Source organism: Ananas comosus, linkage group 24, assembly GCF_001540865.1.
Source record: "Ananas comosus cultivar F153 linkage group 24, ASM154086v1, whole genome shotgun sequence".
Taxonomy (NCBI): domain Eukaryota; kingdom Viridiplantae; phylum Streptophyta; class Magnoliopsida; order Poales; family Bromeliaceae; genus Ananas; species Ananas comosus.
The window spans coordinates 2,945,255-2,951,583 of NC_033644.1; the positions used below are offsets into that span (position 1 = coordinate 2,945,255).

The 6,329-nt window shown below is 47.2% G+C and overlaps 1 long non-coding RNA gene across 2 annotated transcripts; it reads right to left on the reverse strand.

Annotated features, from left to right (window-relative positions):
- LOC109728787 lies at positions 4,022-4,890 on the reverse strand. 2 transcript variants are annotated; one of them, XR_002221103.1, is made up of 4 exons: positions 4,692-4,890; positions 4,367-4,442; positions 4,201-4,275; positions 4,022-4,083 (listed from the first exon to the last, which is right to left on the reverse strand). It is a non-coding gene; the product is annotated as an uncharacterized LOC109728787 (long non-coding RNA). The 2 variants fall into 2 exon arrangements; XR_002221104.1 differs by having other exon boundaries at positions 4,367-4,445.

Consider the following 6,329-nt stretch of genomic DNA (forward strand, 5'->3'; position numbering starts at 1 on the left):
TTGCGGCAAGGGTGTCGCTTAGCTAGCTCGTGGAGAGTTCTTTCGCGCTAGGTGGTTACTCCTCTTCTTTTGTGTTTTGAGAGGGAGAGGTTTTGTACCATATATAGAGAGACCACCTTGTACTTCATTTAGCGTTTGTTATGGGGTTCCTATTGTACTTACTCTATGTTTTTATTTAGTGGATTTTCAGCTTTATGTCCTTTTTCTTGTTATAGAACTAGTTGTACAATGCTCTGATATCACTAGATCTCTTGTATTACTGTTTCATTTATCAAAATTTTGTAGACGCCTTATATGTTTTAGACGTATGGCGGGTCTGGACACGTGCCGGGTAGGCTTCCGCTGAGCCCCGGGGCGTGACAGATTAAATTGGTATCAGAGCCTAGGGTTGAGTCTTAGTGGACCTAGCAAACCTTAGGCCGGTTGGACTATAGGAAATAGGCTCGTGAGAGACGAGGTCTATTTGACTTATGAGCGAAAGTATCCTGATTGGGTATCTTGATAACTCTAAAAAGTTAGAGTTTGATCGGAGTGTATGGCTTCTAACTTCGCGGAGGGTTACGTTGGCGGCCGACAACGTAACATCGGGAGTTAGTAGTGAAGGACACTTCCTTACTTTCGCATGATTTGGGTTTTATCTATTTGAGCGGGGTTGCGATAGCGTGGGTACTACTTACGCTTTTATGTTTTGTAGTGCGATGCGAGTTAGCTCGCTCCAATTTGCCGGGGGTGGACAATGCGGCGACTTTGAGGAGGTCGAGCCTCGCTACTCGGGATTGGGCGAGGATTCCGTGAGTTGAAGGGGCCAGCTTGCGGCCCTCACGATTTAGTTACCTCAGCAGGCGGAGGCGGCCGACAACATGACGAGGCGGCGCGCCGAAGGAGGCGCGGATGAAGCTCCTGGAGGGATCTATCTCTACGGCAGCAGGTTCGTAGGGAGCGCGAGGGCCTACACCGCCAGCACCCGTTGCGGCGTTGACGGAGAGGCCGTCCCTGCGCAGTTCTTCGGTGCGGGCTTGTGGCCGCACCAAGAGGAGATTTTTGGTGGCACAGGTGCAGAGGCCCCGCTGGAGCTTCATTTCCCCTACATTGTTGGGGGCGCGGATCGAGACAGACTTGATGGAGGTTCATGAGTTCAGGAGGTGCAGCCCGATCTGCGACGGCGAGTAGGTGACCATGGATCGTGGAGAAGGGTGGGTTGATGTATATGGAGAAGCTCTTCCGCGGAACTTCGTGGAGGAGGGAGGGACAGAGTTTTGGGCTTGCCACCCACCATCTGGACGCGAGGATGGCCTATCGCTGGTGGTTGGACTCAGAGACCCCCAGTACAGATTGGCGGAATTCTTGGACGACGAGGTTCAAGAATTCTCTTGGTGATTACTTCCCGGACGGCGTCAGAGAGAGATGGAGCAGGATTGGCGTTTGCGCCGCGGACGCACGTTAGTCGATTACCGAGAGGAGTTTTTCGGTTCTGCATGGTGCCTTTGTCGTTGGGAGGACGAGGACAAGGGGCCCGCATTTCTCGACGCGAGAGTTGAAGAAGTCTATCTACTTGGTTTGTGCAATACTCAACTTCAAACTACCGGGAGGTGGTGATCGCAGCGTCATTTGTGGAGAGCGGCGTGGCAGAGATGCCCAGGAGTCGAGAGGCTTTGGACAGGGGTAAGGCCAAGAGGCTGCGGCTGAGGGTGCTGACGGTCCGAAAGCACCCAGGAGGAAGCAGCATTGGGCATGGCCCGGCGCTCGGAGGAGGATCAGAGCGGCGCCGGCCCTGTCCGTGTGTGATCTGTATGTGGCCCCCATCATCCACGCAGGGTTGTCCACAGGCGGGCGGGCAGGTTGCTTCCAGTGTGGCCAGGAGGGCCACTGTGCGGCCGAGGACCACCATGCCCGAGGAGCTTTTCACCAGCACCGGTCGATGCTTTGAACGCGCTTTACAACCACTAGCCAGGGGACTCCATCTGCACAGTACCCTGGGGCGGGCCCCCCCGGTCAGCGTAGAGCGAGGATCACGCCAGTTTGCCGCGTGGCGCATGTATGGCTCAGACCGAGGAAGGCGGCGACAGCGAAACAAACAAAAAAACAAACACAACAACAAACACACCACAAACACACAACACACCCACACACAAGGGGATGTGGTTGCAGGTTTCTTTTACTTGATTGGGCATTGGTTTCGTGAACTTATTTTGATTACGATGGCATCACATTTCGTTCCTTAGGTGGTATTCGCGGTTTCATGGCATCTAGTTAGTTCATTTTGCATTCCGGACAGGTTGAGTACGACCCACACCTTGGATATTCGAGGTTTTGCCCCAGCTGCCTGTGCGGATAGGGGATTGGATTATAGCCTGTGGATTTGGTATAGCTTCGCAGCTAGGGAGTTTGATGTGGTCTTGGTTATAGATGGCTGACTGAGGTACTGTGCCACATCGATGCAAGAATCGCCGGTTACTTTTAGAGACCGGGGAAGTTGAGTGATTTTTCAGGAGGATGCATAGTTCGCATTACGCGTGAGATTCAGCTGGTTCTCGAGCTTTTTGGCAGCTGTCCAGTACAGGCTTGTGTTGCACGGCCCCCGGGTTACCAGCGGAAGCATTATCGGGTACGTGCACAACCGCCATACACTGCAGTATTTAGGGCGTCTACAAGGCACAAATGATAGGAGTAAAGACATCATAATCATCTTCCTGATATCAGAGATAGTAGATGTCACAAGGAGAAGTTAAAGAGTATACAATAAATTATCAGAAAAGGAGAGAAGTAGAACTATACATCTGGATCTACAACTCTTATTACAGCACGGGGTACACAAAAATTCCTGTACATGGTGGTCTTCTATACGAAGGGCATCACCTCGGCCGTAGCCGGGGTAACAAGGTGATTGACTGCCGTCCTAGTAGTCCTTAGCTTTAGGCGAGACTCCCTTGCCACGAATCCTAGCTTTCCTGTAACAGCTTGTAAAAAACCACCACAAGAAAAGGGGCGTGAGAACTATTCAACAATAGTTCCCAGTGGGTAAGCCGCCAGCCTCGGCGAATTACACCACTAGGCTCATGATGTACTAAATGGAAATAAAAGCAGTAATTTGCATGATATATTTTCAATGCTAATAATTAATGAACATGTAAGCAACATGGGATCATAGTCTCAACAGTGATGAATCAACTGATTAATAGAAGCATAGCAACTACTATAAGCATGAACATAAGCATAAATGTGTAAGTAACTACTGTACACTGTAACTGATAATCATTCATTACTGTCCAATTTCCTTTAGCACTTTCCTTTCATTCACAGGGACCTACCCAAGGTAGTCCAGCTTGCGCCGCGCCTAATGGCCCCGTGGTAGTATACACTTCCCACGGCAATCCACTTCGGCACCCAATCCCGCACGGGCGAGCAACTGTCGCATAGGCTAACTCCGGAGTGCCGGCTTGTAGGGAGCTACCCTCACAAGCGTGTGCGAATGAGCACAATGGCAAGCAAGCATATTTCACAGTTCACATGCCTCAATTATCATATTCTCATTTGCAATGTTCTTACCCTCGATCCTCTGATCGGAATTTCAATACACAAAGAGTAACAAGAACTAGTATCCACTAGATTGTACACATATAAGAGTAATGCTAAATCACATGGCATTAGAATCTTTCCACTATTATGGCACTATCAACATGGTCATAAGCATGTTATAATTTTCTACTTTAGAGTCAAGAGAATGTCATTGTTCTCTACAAAGTCACGAGAATATTATTGTTCTCTACATTACAAAAGCATCATTAGTATGTCCACTAGTTAACTTAACTAAATATAAACATAAACAGAAGCATAAAGACACTTATGCATGGGTGCTCTCTACTTCATAGAGGTTCTATTCAGCTATATATATATATCAACACTATAATATAGTGACTTGTCTCAAGTTCTATATCAATCACAAAAGCATACAACTGTATCAATTCTATAATACATATAGAACCTAGGGGAGCTCCACTTGCTCTGGTTAGGTCAAACCCACCTCGCACTAAGCTCAAATCAGTCCAAAGGAATCCCAAGGATCAGCCCCACTCGGTCTCAAGCCTGCCGAACACGAAGCACAAATATCGTATCACAATTATGATCGACACGTCCAATTTCGGCGCAATTGCACTTAGTACATAGGAATAGCTTAAATTCCTGTTTTGGCTCAATAAATACCTCAAGTTAAGTTTCCAAAATCCCTCACATATCAGCCGGAGGTAATCCGAAGGTCCGTTGCAAGCCCACTGCGAACTATTTCCCAAAACGGCAACAAAGTCGTCAATTACTAACAATATAGTCGGAATCATGCGAATTCAGTTTTCTAACTGAAATTCCTACTTACCTCAGGTTAGAACACTTGTAGAACACTTCGAGACAGTCCCCAAGGTCATCCAATTAACTCCAAATGGTTCGAGAACCTGCTGCGAAGGAATCATACAAAACTGCGTCAATAAACTGCACATTGTTCCGAAATTGAGTTATAACTCACTACTTATCCTTCATAAGCTTTAAAGTAACGTATCTCAGAGTTTAGATGGATAATTAGCAGCCAAAAGAACCCTTCTTTACTGCTGAAAATAATTTCTAGCTCAGTTGGAAGCAACGAGACTAAACGGCGTCCAAATTCAATGCTAAATCGGAAACTAGAGAGGAATCGAGTTGAATACCTCTCTAAAGCTGTGATTCAGCCTTTCCTGGTGATAACCTCACAAGAAACACAGCAAAACTCCTTCTCCCCACATGCCAAAGGCTTCCCTTGAGTCCTCCTATCAGCGAGCAACGAACGCGGCGCGAAAACGGCGCGAATCGGCGGCTTTTCTCTAGAGAGAGAAAAACCCTAGAGAGAGAGAAAGAGAGAAGATGGAAGACTCTCTCCTGAGCTCCAGCAACTTCTGAAGAGGTCCAGGGGTCGAGCTGGGAGGATAGGGATGAGTAAAGGATGTGAAAAGACCAAAACAACCCTGCTGCCACGCAGCTGCAGCTGCTGCTGCTTGCTGTACCGGTACAGCATTATGCTTGTACCGGTACACCAATGCAGAAAATGCCAATTTCACGATTTCAATGCACTTTCTCGCTTTTAACCCTCCAATCACTCTCTAACTTATTCAAAAACTTGTCCAAGTCATTTAGAACATATAGAATAGTTCCACACTTCATTCCACACATTCGAACTCTGCAATTTGCGAAAGTTCAGTGTATTACATTCACCCCTCCTAAAAAGAAGTTTCGTCCGCGAAACTTGTAAACACTTACCTCACGATTCCATCGAGAATAGATAGGGATAATGCTCTTGCATTGCACTCTCCAGTTCCCAAGTGGCTTCCCGTTCATCGTGATTGCCCCAAAGGATCTTCACGTAAGGTATCTCGCGATTTCGAAGCCGTTTAACTTCTCGAGCTAGTATCTTTACTGGATGCTCCTTGAAGCTCAGATCTTCTTGTAAATCCACTGGAGTACTCTCCAATATGTGCGTTGGATCAAAAATATATTTCCGAAGCGTAGATACATGAAATACATTATGCACTCCTGATAGGCTCGGCGGCAAAGCAAGTCGATACGCTACGGGGCCTATCCGTTCCAACACCTCATAGGGTCCGATGAATCGGGGACTTAACTTTCCTCAAATACCAAATCTCTTAACTCCCTTTGTCGGTGATACTTTCAGGAATACATGATCGCCAACCTGAAATTCCATTTCTCGCCGACGTTTATCCGCATAACTCTTTTGTCGACTTTGAGCTGTCAATAGACGTTCTTGTGCCAGTCGAACTTTAGCTTCAGCCTCTTGCAGTACATCTGGACCCAAAACTAATCTCTTTCCCACTTCATTCCAATGAAGTGGTGATCTGCACTTTCGACCATAAAGGGCTTCAAAAGGTGCCATTTGAATACTTGCGTGATAGCTATTGTTATAGGCAAATTTTGCCATAGGCAAGAACTGTGACCAACTGCCCTGGTAATCTATCACACAGGCCCGCAACATATCCTCAAGGGTCTGGATGGTACGCTCGGACTGCCCGTCACTCTGGGGGTGGAAAGCAGTACTGAAATCCAATCGGGTACCCAAGGCCTCCTGTAAACTCCTCCAGAAATGTGAAACAAATCGGGTGTCCCGATCTGAAACAATAGAGGTTGGTACTCCATGTAATCGCACAATTTCATCAAGATATACTTGTGCGAGTCTCTCTCCTGACCAAGTTGTGTGGATTGGAATAAAGTGGGCAGATTTGATTAATCTATCCACAATTACCCAAATTGCGTCATGACCTGCTTGTGAGCGAGGTAATCCAACGATGAAGTCCATA